The 13,954-nt window shown below is 46.0% G+C and overlaps 1 long non-coding RNA gene across 2 annotated transcripts in view; it reads right to left on the bottom strand.

Moving 5' to 3' along the window:
* LOC148542749 (uncharacterized) overlaps nt 1-7,415 on the bottom strand; it is a 76,105-nt gene extending 68,690 nt beyond the window's left edge. Inside the window, exon 1 of one of the 2 annotated variants that reach the window (XR_015877454.1) lies at nt 7,360-7,415. This is a non-coding gene — a long non-coding RNA (uncharacterized LOC148542749). Of the gene's footprint in view, nt 1-5,345; nt 5,426-7,359 lie in introns of those variants that run through there. The other variant, XR_015877425.1, reaches the window with a different exon arrangement.
* Nucleotides 7,416-13,954: the final 6,539 nt, after the last annotated feature.

The following is a 13,954-nucleotide window of genomic DNA, read 5'->3' as shown; positions in this document are numbered from 1 at the left end:
TTGTGGGTGGTGAAGGGGGGGTGGTCGGGCGAACGCAGGGGTGCCAGTGCATTGGGATGGCATTGCAGGGGCATGCAGAAATTGCCAACTGCGATCCCATACGTGGAATTGGTATGCTGGCTGTCGGGCTGCCTCCTGTCAAAATACAGACCGCGGGATCCCAATGGTTGGTATCCCAACAGGGGTCGGGGAAGTAGTAATACTTACCCTCCCCCCTTCTCTCCCTAACCCTCCCTTCTTGTAGCCTAACCCTCTCCACCCCGCACCCTAACCCTCCCCGTTAGTGCGTAAACCTAAGTTTCCCCCATTCGTGCTTAACCCCCTCCAGTGGTGCCTGACCCTAACACACCCCGCTAGGGGTGCCTAACCCTAACCCACCCAAAAACCTAACTCTAACCTCGCTATGCTGCCTAAACCTAAACCTACCCCCCTGCAGCTAACACTAAGGGTGCCCTAGCTTACCTTCGTTCGGGCTGTCGTCCTCCTGGATTCCGGCATCGGGATTAAGATATCTTAAGTCCTTTGTCGGGCTTCCAGCATTGGGATTGAGATCAGCGGCCACCGGTCTCATAACTACATCCCCCATACGCAGCCTGAGGCCTCATAGCGTGAGCTGAAGTAAGCATTTCCTGAGTTAGGTCTGACCTGCCTTAACTGTGCATGTGGGTCCGATGTTACTGATTGTTTCGCTATGTTGCCAAAGTATAGGGATGTGAGTAAGGGGAAGTGGGCACCCTTATGTTAAGCTGTGATCGCAATGCGAATGCAAACATTTACATATCACGGCTGACATTAGCAACTGCGATGCGTGCGCATACTGTAAGTAGAATAGCGATGCTGAATCAGGCCCTCATACACTACTATGGTTCATAAAATGAAATATGGGCACTACGGGCAAGTAGTTTATTTTGCTTCTATTGTTTTTGTTTTTAGACACTGGATTATGTCCGAGCAAGAGAAGAAGATGTAAGTATTATATCCACTACACTGCAGAAACAAATGGTGAAGTAATTATATACAATTACTCGACCTTTTTTTCCTGTTCAGTGGTTGATATAATATATACTAGAAGAGGCACCCCTTATAATATATTACAGGGGGCACATATTACAATAATGATACTAGAGGGGGCACATATTGTACTTTATTGTGTTTAGTAATAGATTACAGGAGGCACACATATGACTTATTAATATAGTAAAGTAGATGCACATTAGATTTATTAGCACTGCATAAAATGGGCACACATTAGATTTATCATTCTAAAATGGGAGTAAATATTTATTAAACTAAAGGGGGCCCAGATCAAATTTTTAAACAAAAGTGATACCTGTTTCTTTAATTTTCCCTGGTACACACCTGTCAGGAGTACCAGGAGGGGGCCAATAGTAATTAGAGATGATATTATTTAAAACGTCATCTTATTGGCTATTTGTCTCTCACATGTTTTGGATAACCTATACGTCAGATCGGAACTTGCTATAAATTGGTGAAAAGAGCTGAGTCAAATCCGAACCGCTAATCTCTAATACTAATTAGCATTGACCCCGGCATCTCTAGATTATCCTCCATGGGTCCAAGAATGATGGTAAGTAGGATGTCCTGCTCGTAAAGAGTGTTTTAGTTTATTTTTTATATTTTTGTAGAGAAGGAAGTTCGAATCACAGCAGGTTACGTTATGTCTATTGTCACTATCCCAATTTTTTACTTTTATGTTTTGTGCAGTTGATATTCTTGTGCTTTGTGATATTGCAGGCTAACATATCTGCCAATTTCTCTTTTTGACTTGTAAAAATTGGGGATGGCGATGGCGATTTGTGGAAATGTCGGATTTGAGAGTAACAGCCAGGGTTGGACTGGGACTAAAATAAGGCCCTGGCATTTTAAAGCACACAGGCCCACCTCGAGTCAGCACCTGGCTCCTGGCATAGACTCCTCCCCTTACTAATCCTGACTCCTCCCACAACTTAGTCTATGCGCTTACACATATAATTAATATTAGAACATAAAAGTGTACATCATTCTCTGTATTAAAATACACACAAAAGAGCACATCCTGCAGGGGATTCATACATGTGCCATATTTAAACATTTGGTTAGTTTTGTTAGGTAAATCTGACGCTACGTTGGTATATGTCACACACAATGTAAAGAAAAGGCATTTTCCAATTGACCAAGGCCTAGCCTAGCAGTTGTAGAGGATTAGATGGTGTTCACTGTAGGAATTTTTTAGGGCAGGGGAGCTGAGCAGAGGAGGACACGTCTGTGCCACCAAAGCAGAGCTGTTACTACACATTTTGATGCCCTGTAGACATAAAGAGCTTTGATTTCCCCCCGACACAAAAGAATATGGTAGTATGCGCGCGTCGAAAAAAACAGTGTGTTCGCTGAGAAGGGGTATGAGCACACAATAGTACCCCCAATTCAAATTATTCCATACCATAGTGCCCCTTTGTCACATTACACTGCAGAGTAGTGCCCCTCATTCAAGTTACACACAGTAATGCCCCTTACACCCAGCGCTAAATTAAAAAAAAGTGTGGGTCCCAGGGACACCTCACTTTAAAAAAAATGGGGTCCTACTCCATACTGTCTGGGTCCTATGACAATTTATGCCTCACTGCGTGTAGCGCATAAAAAAAGCACAGAACAGCAGAAGGGGTACAGACATGAAGAGAATAGGGCTCACTTAGTACACAGAAGAGCAGAAGGGGTACAGACATGGGGAGAGGGGAACAGGTGTCACAGAGGTGGGAGGGCAGAATACACAGGAGAGCAGAATGGGTACAGACATGGGGAGAGGGGAACAGGGGGCACAGAGGTGGGAGGGCAGAGTACACGGTAGAGCAGAAGGGGTACACACATGGGGAGAGGGGAACAGGGGGCACAGAGGTGGGAGGGCAGAGTACACGGTAGAGCAGAAGGGGTACAGACATGGGGAGAGGGGAACAGGGGGCACAGAGGTGGGAGGGCAGAGTACATGGGAGAGCAGAACGGGTACAGACATGGGGAGAGGGGAACAGGGGGCAGAGAGGTGGGAGGGCAGAGTACATGGGAGAGCAGAACATGTACAGATATGGGGAGAGGGGAACAGGGGGCACAGGTGGGAGGGGAGAGCAGAACATGTACAGACATGGGGAGAGGGGAACAGGGGGCATAATGGAGCTGGAGAGCAGAATGAGTATAGAAATAGGGGGAGGGTTAGGTTTAGGTACGAAGGGTGGAGGGTTAGGTCTAGGCACAAAGGGGGGGGTTAGGTTTAGGCACTAATGGGGAGGGTTAGGGGGAGAAGGGGGGAGGGTAAGTATGAAGAGCTCAATTTGTAACAAACAAAAACATTTGGTGAAAAGTGAGAAAAATATGGGAAACAATATGTGTATATTAGGGGTGTGCACCGGCCACTTTTCGTGTTTTGGATCTGGATTGGTTTTGCCAAAACCACCCTTCCGTGTTTTGAGTTTTGGATCTGTATTTTTTTTTAAAAAAAAACAGCTAAAATCACAGAATTTTGGGGTTTTTCTGCTCCTATGCTATTATTAACCTCAATAACCTTAATTTCCACTCATTTCCAGTCTATTCTGAACACCTCACAATAGTGTTTTTATGTCCAAAAGGTTGCACCGAGGTAGCTGGATGACTATGCTAAGCGACACGAGTGGGTGGCACAAACACATGGCCCATCTAGGAGTGACACTGCAGTGGCAGACAGGATGGCAGTTTGAAAAACTAGGCCCCAAACAGTACATTATGCAAAGAAAAAAAAAGAGGTGCAAGATGGAATTGTCCTTGGGCCCTCCCACCCACTCTTATGTTGTATAAGCAGGACATGCACACTTTAACAAACCAATAATTTCAGCGCCAGGGTCTGCCACACGACTGTGGCTGAAATGATTGGTTCGTTTGGGCCCCCACAAAACAAGCTGGCAATTAATCTGTCCCTGCACAAACTGGCTCTACGGAGGCAAGATGTCGTCCTCATCCTCCTCATCCAACGATTCCTCACCCTCTTCAGTGTTGTGTACATCCTCATCCTCACAGAGTATTAATTCGTCCCTGCTGGAATCCACCACCACAGGTCCCTCTGTACATTCTGGAGGCTGGTCTCCCTGAAAGAGTTGATGATAATTCATTTTTATGAACATCATCTTCTCCACATTTTGTGGAAGCAACCTCCTACGCTTTTCGCTGATAAGGTTCCCGGCTGCACTAAACACTCTTTCAGAGTACACACTGGAGGGGGGGCAACTCAGTTAAAATAGAGCCAGTTTGTACAGGGGCCTCCAAATTGCCTCTTTTTCCTGCCAGTACAGGTACGGACTGTCTGACATGCCTACTTGGATGCGGTCACCGATGTAATCCTCCACCATTCTGTCAGTGGTGACAGTATCATATGCAGTGACAGTAGACATGTCAGAAATTGTTGGCACGTCCTTCAGTCCCGACCAGATGTCCAAACCGGCCCTTGACTTATGACACAGGCGCCTGTTTGGCGCTGCTGCTGTGTTGATTCACGTGCGGCTACTGCGCATACATTTCGCACACAAACACAGAAAAAAAATAATTGTTTATTTTTTGTGGAGCGCACTTTGGGGGTTACACCACCCTTTAACAGACTTATGGGACACAGGCGCACGCTTGGCGCTGCTCCTTTGTTGATGCACATACAGTGCACACAATTCACAAAGACAGAAAAAAAAGAATTTTTTATTTTTTGTGGAGCGCACTTTGGGGGTTACACCACCCCTTAACAGACAGACGCACGCTTGGCGCTGCTGCTTTGAGGATGCACATACAGTGCACACAATTCACAAACACAGAAAATAATTTTTTATTTTGTCTGGAGTGCACTTTGAGGGTTACAGCACCCTTTAATGGACAGGCCAGCCGGCCCTTTACTTATGACACAGGCCATTTATATGAGCTCCCAGTAGTGGTGCAGTGATACCAGTGGTAGTCCCCCCCTATGCAGTGCCCCTAGTAGTAGTCCCCCCACCTTGTAGCCCTTGTGGTGCCCCTATTAGTAGTCCCCCCCTTGTAGTGCCCCTATTAGTAGTCCCCCCATATGCAGTACCCCCAGTAGTGGTTCCCTGATGCAGTGCCCCTATTAGTAGCCCCCCCCTTGTAGTAGTAGTCCCCCTAGTAGTAATCCCCCCACAATAGTACCCCTAGTAGTTGTCCCCTCCCTTGTAATAGTAGTTCCCCTAGTAGTAATCCCCCCACAGTAGTACCACCCCTGATGCAGTGTCCCTAGTAGTTGTCCCCCCCTTGTACTAGTAGTAATCCCCCCACAGTAGTGCCAGCCCCCAGTAGACACACACATAATGATAAAAAAAAAAAACACTTACCTGAAAGGCAGGGGAGGCAGCATGCAGGTCTTGCCCGGGATTTTGCTGAACTAGCTGCTCCCTGTTACTAGAGGTACAGCTGGTCTTCTAGCGTCTGGCAGCAGAACATGGCAAATGAAGACCTCTCAAATGTCAATGTGCTACGATGTCTCCTATGAGGCGGCGGCCATTTTGGGAGAGACAATTTCAATAGTACTGTTTCCATGTAGACGGACAGACCGGCCCACGCAGCCATCGGCCCTTCTGGCATTTGCCAGAAGTGACTGATAGTCAATCCGGCCCTGGTAACAGCTAAACTGCAATTTTCCAATGATTTTATTTTAATAAATCTGTCAGTTTATAACTTAAAAACATGCAATTATCTAAGTCTCTGCTTCATAAGTTTACCCTTAAATTGTCAGTAATTGTCATTTAACGATTGTAATTATAATCAAAGATTATATTATATATAAATAATACTACATATATTAAATATTCTGAAATAATCTGTCTTCTTGGTATAAAGGCAATCTGGCATTGCCAAAATTCAACTGCAGTGTGCCAAGAGAAATTGTGGAAGGTGAGAGAAAAATCACAGACAGTACTAACTGTAATTTTAGGTAGAAAAAGGAGGGTGTTTAACCCCTATTGTTCCTCAGCACACTGAATAGTACCTGCAACAATATATGAAAACTATATGGTCATAGAAATCAGAGATATTAGTTGCATGCATTTGCAAATACATGGGAAGCTGCTAGGCCACGTCACGGCTTGTCTGTCACTAGCAGTCCCTAATACTAAGGGGTTCACATCCAGGGCTCAGTGCACCCCGAAAAACGTCCAGCCCAGGACCCCCCCAGGGCATCACACAAAAAATGGAAAAAGAATGACAGTGCAGTGTAAAGTATAGGTGTGTAAGACTAATTAATGAGTGTTTCTACTTAGTATGACCCCTCCCTTTCATGCACCTGATTAGTGCTGCTAGATTGATTGAGCAGCTGCCATTTTTTGTTTAACTGTAATTTTATGCTCATGCGTGTGTCCAGTAAAACTGCATGCACCAGATTAGATTTGTTCCCTTACAACAGAGGAGGCTTCTGAAGTTCACGTTTGTGGTCTCATTTGTGTCGCAAAAACCAACATGAAGATTGACGTAGTTGTATCTATAGTGGTTAAAGTGGTTTTAGTTCTTTTGGAAAAAAACAGAAGTTGACATTTGTCCCAAATCTTTAGGAGTAAAAAAAAAATAAAAAATCAAAGTACATATGGTTTGTCATTTCTGCTAACTGCATATTGCAACAATCTAGTCATCATCCAACTGGTAAATTTATTGGAGACCTGTTTACTGTTCTCCTTTTAAAGTCACCTCCTAAAGATAATCAAGCACAGTTTTAGGGGTACATTTCAAAGGACGTTTTTTTCCTACAGGCTTACAATCACTGTATTTCACTGGCAATTTCATCCTCCAGCCGTTTGGAGGGTCAAAACTCAAATTTGTGATGTCTTCTACATCGCTTTCACTCTATAAAAGACCTAGGGGTAAATTTACTGAGATGGGAGTTCTATTTAAGTAGTGATGTTGCCCATAGCAACCAATCAGATCCTACATCTCATTTATCTATAACCTTCTAGAAGATAATACTTGGAATCAGATTGGTTGCTATGGGCAACATCAATTCTTAAATAGAACTCCCATTTTAGTAAATTTACCCCCTACTGTCTAGTATTAGATAATAGGAGTTAATGATAGCAAAGAGAGCAGGGGAGAATTGGTGTAAATTGGCTTTTGATTATTGATTTGCCTGTGTTTTGTCTAGTGTAGTGGTTCTCAATTCTAACCTTCAAGTACACCAGAGTTGCCTACCCTCCCGATTTTCGCGGGAGTCTCCCGAATAAAGGTGGGAGCTCCCGCAACCCCGTAAAGTAAGTTGAATCCCCCGCATTCCCTCTGCTGTCTAAAAATCCGGACTGCGCTTGCGCGAGTCCGGAGGTAAAGGGGACGGGGCCTGAGCTTAAGACGCAGGGGCGCACTCACCGGGTGCAGGGAGGCAGGAGTGTGGCTGCTGTGAGGTCTCCTGGGCACGCCTTCCCCTACTCACAGACTGCTGCTGGGAGAGACTGATGCTCCCAGCATTCCCTGGCCAGCCTGTGATGACAGAGGATGGAGGGGGGAGGAGCCAACGCCGGAGGCCACTGAAGACAGAGACAGAGGAGCTGCCTGAGACTGTGAGTGTTAGAGCTCACTGCAGCTCCTGCCACATGTATAACTCATGTCAGTGCCGTGGGGGAGGGAGGGAGATCTATTACTGTGTGTTTGTATGTGATGTATGTGTAGTAATGTGATGTACAGTATGTGTGGGTGTAGTAATGTGATGTGTGTGTGTGTAGTAATGTGATGTATGTGTGTGTAGTAATGTGATGTGTATTAATGTGATGTGTGTGTAGTAATGTGATGTATGTGTGTGTGTAGTAATGTGATGTGTGTGTGTGTGGGGAGGTGAAATCTTCATATGATGTGTGTGACTGACTGAGTGTCTGTGTGTGAGAGACTGTGTGTGTGTGTGAATCTATTCATGGGATGTGCTGAGACTGACTGTCTGTGTGTGACTGTGGGGCCCATTTATTAATGATCGCATTTTGCAATGCGATCAGGGCATGCAGTACCGCCCCTGATCGCATTGCAAAATGCGATCCTATCTGCCGGATGTATTATCCGGGACATGCAGGGAGACGGGCTCCGAAAAGAGCCCGTCCCTGCGATGTCTCCGGAAGGCAGTCAGGGCTTCTGCGCATGCGCAGTCCCGCGGACTGCACATGAGTGGCGCCGATTGCCGGCGGAGGGATCTGGCAGATCCCTCCGCCGGCTGATATGCGGTAAGTGCCCATAGGAAACAGCGGCTAACGCTATCTTTAGATAGCGTTAGCTGCTGGGGCCAATATTGGGAATGCTTCGCATTCCTGATATTGATATATTTGGCAGCATCGCATCCCCCATAGAAACCTATGGGGGAGGCGGCTGTCGGCGGCAATGGAGGGATCGCAGCAGGTATCGGAGATACCTGCTGCGGTCCCTCCTTCATACATTCGGGGGATACTAAGTATTTGAGGTAAACCCCCGAAAACAGGTGTTTTCGGGGAATTTACCTCAAATGCACTTTGATAAATGGGCCCCTGTGTATGAATCTATTCATAGGATGTGTATGTGAGACTGTGTGTGTGTGTGTGTGAATCTATTCATATAAATGAATGTGTGCGTCTGGGGGGGAATCTATTAATGTCAATATGGCAGGGTAGAGATGTATTAATGTCAGTGGGGGAACTAGGGCGTCAGCTTATAGGAATATATACGCCCATAGGTGGAGTTAGACACGCCCTTTGGGTGGAGCAGACCACGCCCCCACAACGGCGCATCGCATTCTGCAGCCATCTACAATCTCCCTCAAAGTCATTTTCAAAAGTAGGCAAGTATGAAGTATACCCGACAGGCCGTGTTTTGAGGATTTCTGGCTGTGGAAGCATGTGGGATTATTACTGACGCAACAAAATAGATTAAATCTGCGGTATATGATTAGAGATCCACAAAAGGTGACCTGTTGGAGATACTTGAGGACTGGAGTTGGGAACTACTGTCTGTTTACAATTTATTGGCCAGCGTGTCTTTGATTTGCAGTAAGTGTTCTCTGTCTTATGTATGTTTAAGTATGAGTGTGTGAATTAAGTGTCTGTACTGTGTTTTTTTTTCTTTGCATTTTTTGTCTTATTTTTCCCTTTTTGGCAGGATGGCTAGGAGAGGATAGGGGATAAGTATAGTTATATGATGGAGATTAATATCCCATTAGGGCACCAGGCAACAGAGGAGGGGGGGGGTGCAGAATGAGTTAGAGAACCATGTCACTACCCCTTTTGGAAAAACAAAGGCAAAAGATGGTAGCCAGACAATAGGTCAACAGAGATTAAAGGTTGACAGGTACAGATGGCCGACACACATACAGTATGGTCAACAGTGAAAATGGTTGACAGATAGAAAAGGCAGACAGTGACAAATAGTCAACAAAAAAAATGGTTGACACATTTTTTTTGTAATTCAAGTCTAATCTTAACCCTAACCCTCCCCATAGTGCCTATCCCTAACCCTCCCCCTAGTGCCTAAGCCTAACCCTCCCCCATGTGCCTATCCCTAGCTATGCGAGCATCTAGGGGGACGCTCCATTTTCATGGAGGAGGGCCCTGATTCAGAGCGAGCGCTCTGGTCAGAGCGTTCGGCTCTGAATCAGGCCCAGAATTTTTTTGAGTCTCTTACTGTACTAGAAAACTATGATGTGGAGATAAATAGGCCCTGTGTAATATATTCAAAAACATTAAAGTATAAGGGGAATTGGATAATAATGCACAGGCTTTGGAATGGGAACTGAGTAACTAACCCGCAGATAAATTAGGGAGTTGGGGTAGCCAAGGAGTAAGGTTTGTGTGGAACGTATCAGGTAAAAATATAGGGCCTGATTCAGAGCCAGACGCTCTGACTAGAGCGCTCGCTCTGAATCAGGGCCCTCCTCCATGAAAATGGAGCGGCCTCCTGGCCGCTCGTATAGCTGTGGGTGACCACCCACAGCATATGCGAGCGGCCAAAAAGATGGTCGCGATGGTAATGACCATCGCGACCATCGGACTTGCGACGGAGACCCTGCGGTAGGGTCTCCCTGCCACAAGTCCTGGAGTGATTTTGGCTCTATCAGAGCCAAAATCACTCCCACTGACATCACTAGTGATGTCAGTGGGGCCAGCTTCAGACGGTAGGCGTTCCCATGGGAACGCCTCAGTCTGGCAGGTACGCTCCCGGCACGCCCACCAAAGGGGGCGTGCTGTCAATCAACATCGACAGTACGCCCCCTTTGGTGCGAGACCCGGAGCGATGGAAAGCCCGTCGCTCCCCGGGTCTCGCGCATGCGCACGACGGAGCTCCCTCCGTCGTGCGCATGCGCAGTGGGGAACATCAACCCGCTTGCGAGCGTACTGCTGCTCGCGAGCGGGTCTGAATGACCCCCATAGTGTGAAGATATGTATAAACTCTGGCTTCAAGGCACAATGTTAATTTTATGTTATATTGGCTATGATTTTGACAAGAATATGACATTATAAAAGCCAACCTGCTTTTCTTTTCATCTACCTACAGTATATCTAGAGATACATTTGTATTGACAAATGGCAACCTGTTCTATAAAAAGGTAAATGACAATGGTTTTGAAATATGCACAAAACTTGAAGCACTTTAGGTACACTAACTTAGGCCAGTGGTTCTCACCTCCAACCCCCAAGTACCACCAACAGGTCATGCCAATTGGAAGCAGGTGGGATAATTATTGACACCTGTGCATAGTTAAAGAAATCCACAAAACTTGACCTGTTGGGGGTACTTGAGGACTGGAGTAGAGAACCACTGACTAAGGTCCTGATTCACTACGGAATGCAACTGCGAATGCAATAGCGATAGTATGCTATTCCATTGCGATCACAATGCCGTCGCTGCACTACACAAGGACGCCCACTTTACCTTACACACATCCGTAATGTTTAGCAAGTCAGCAAAAACATCGGTACAATCGAGTACCATCGCAGCCTCACGCACACTTGCACAAGCCCTGACCTTACTCAGTAATTGCTAACTTCCACGCACACTATCAGGCAGTGGATATTTTTTGCACGCCCATGCAATGGCATTCAAACGTACTGGCACGCCTGCATTCGGCCAACCACCCCGCCGTTACCACCCACAAACAGGACTTCCTGTTAATCACTCTGCGATGGGTCTGCGCAGTCCCGATTGCAATGGCTAGTTCATGCACACACACTGCGATGCATATGCAGTGCGCAACAATCACCTGATTGCATTCGTATTGGCAACTGCATTCCTTGCTGAATCAGGCCCTAAGACTGTTAAAAAGTATTTATGTACATTGTATTCTTCACTAAGATTTTTTGGACTAACTCCTTTTGAATGATTTACCACACGAATAGAGAAAAAGGAAGATCCTGCACCACACTTAAACATATGATAAATAGCAATCATTTTTTCACACAATAAGAACCAACAATACTGTGGCAACATTAAGTGGGACAATGCCAAGTTGTATATATTTAATGTTGGTGGTGCCCCCCAGGGCTTGTATCACTGGACTATACAGGTAGGTTTTGACACGATAGCAAATCCAAAGGAAAAAAACTTTTTGGGGGCAATCTTTTTCGTAATTCTATTTAAAATAATATTATTATTAGGTATACATTAAAAAGAAAAAAAGTATATATAGACACACAGGATAGCCTTATCAGTATCCCCCTTGTATGAACAATAAGGCAAATAAATCTTGTATTTCCAATGCTATAATGCAGGTGTTAATATATGGTAATTCAAAAGGCACGTATAGTTAATATCTTTGTTAATATACAATGTTATTATCACAGGCAATCAAAATTATCCTTCAGCAATGACAAGCATTAGAGACCTAAATGAAATACTAATAGGCTTAGGGCCTGATTCAGACCCGGTTGCTAAGCTGCGCTCGCTCGTTGTCAAAAGGGGTCGGGTAAGCAAATCCCGCAATCGCATTGTGTGGCTTAAGCCTGCCCTCTACGTCTTAGAGAGCGACGTCAGCGAGCATATGCTGGTGTTTAAAGATGCCCACTTTTCAATCTTAACCCACGTCATCTCCAGGAAGTGCATACCTCCCAACTTTTCAAAACGGGAAGGAGGGACAGGGCGTGCGCCGAAGAAGGGGCGTGGCTTTCGAAAAGGGGGGGTTCCAACTGGAAACGGGGCAGAGCCTCGCAGCTTCCCCCGTTTTCGTCACTATAGGGGGCGTGCCCAGCATGCTCCGAGATGCTGGGCAGCCCCCCAGGCTCTCCCTACACTAATGAACAGATGCCGTGCGATGCCATCGCACATCGAGAGCCATCGGAGCAGCTCGCAGCCCTTGAGGTAGCCCCTAACCCACCGCAAGCACTGCGATCAGTTCAGGCATAAAAACAACCAAGTGACGTGTTCAATGACGCTACTTTGCTAATTATGCACATGCATTGAATTCCGTTTTGAAGCTCAGACACGCCTGCGTTCGCACTACCACTCTCCCGTTCACAAGCACCTTCCCCTGTTACCACCCACAAACGACACTATCTGTCACTCAAAGTAGCACTCAGTCTGTGTACAACGAGCGCACAATTCCTGATCGTAGTGACTGGCTTGCGCACGCGCACTGCGACTCATACACATGCGCAGATGTGCGATTATCACACCTAGCGAGCGTGCGCAGCTTAGCGACCGTGTCTGTATCAGGCCTTTAATCCTAAATCCAGTATTGCCCGCACTCACTGCAGACAATGTCAGCCCAAAGGGGTGCACCTCAATGTAACCACATGGAGCATCCAGGGTCCATACATTTGTAAAAAAAATAAAGTAGCGAGGGCACTCACCATAATTAAGCAAAATTAAGTCCAGTTTATTCACATACCACCAGTGTCATATAGCTGTAAAGTCCGACGTTTCGGTCCCCATATGAGACCTTTGTGAAGGTGCATCCATAACACAATGTTGTTCAAGCCATAAGAAAAGTGTAACAACAATTACCTCAGAAGACAACATATATAGCACACATAGGGCCTGATTCAGAGCCGGACGCAATTAGCGCTCGCTCGTCCCGAAAATAGGGGTGGCTATTCAAATGAACCGTTCGCTGTTTGCGGTCTGTTGACGCCTCTTGTTCTGAACGAGCGAACAAAACTTGCAGTCGTTTTTGGAGAAACTACGCCCCTTGGCCGCTCGCATCCTACGTCATGTCCGCTATTTATTAGATTAATCGAGTACATCGACCAGGGTATGAGCTGCTCGCTATTCTTGTGGTTGCTTTTGCTACCACAATTTTGCGAGCAGTTCTGGCTTTAAAAAAACCCAGTTACGTGGTCAATGACGCTGCTGTTTTAATTATGCACACCCATAAAACGCCCGTTTTGACCTTTAAGCACGCCTGCGAATGGATTTCCACTCCCCATTTTCAAGCACCTTCCCCTGTTACCACCCACATACGCCTCATTCTGTCACTCAAATTAGCAGGCACTCGCTATTTTGCGAGCACATGAATTTTGACCGCACTGACTGGTTCGCGCATGCGTATAACGATCCGTACGCATGCGCAGTTGGCCAAACATCGCTCGGAGCGAACGAGCTACCGCTTACGAGTAGCTCTGAATCAGGCCCATAATGCTTACCAGGTGGAAGGCCAATCGATCACTGTGAGACTGCACATGCTGTGCTGACACGCACACCCATGTGGCCACGCCCCCTCGCACAAACCAGCTCCAAGCCTCATGTTGGAGAACCAATCATATGGCAGCAAACCTTTGTTACGATTCTTCAATTTCTCACAATTGGTACGTTTGTTAGACAACTGTCGAAATTTTTTCTTTGCTTTAGCCAAGCAGGATTTGACAATTTTATGTGAGTACCCTCGTTGTAAGAACCGTAGTTCCATTTCATGCAACTGGACTTCAGCCACTTCTTCCTCACTGTTGTTCCGCAACACCCTCAAAATATCTTTTACAATTCATTTTATGAATTGTAAAAGATGTCTAACAAACATACCAAT

Source organism: Taudactylus pleione, unplaced genomic scaffold, assembly GCF_031769625.1.
Source record: "Taudactylus pleione unplaced genomic scaffold, aTauple2 ptg000009l, whole genome shotgun sequence".
Taxonomy (NCBI): domain Eukaryota; kingdom Metazoa; phylum Chordata; class Amphibia; order Anura; family Myobatrachidae; genus Taudactylus; species Taudactylus pleione.
Note: the sequence above shows the minus strand (reverse complement) of the source record. Positions and strands in the feature narration are given on the sequence as shown.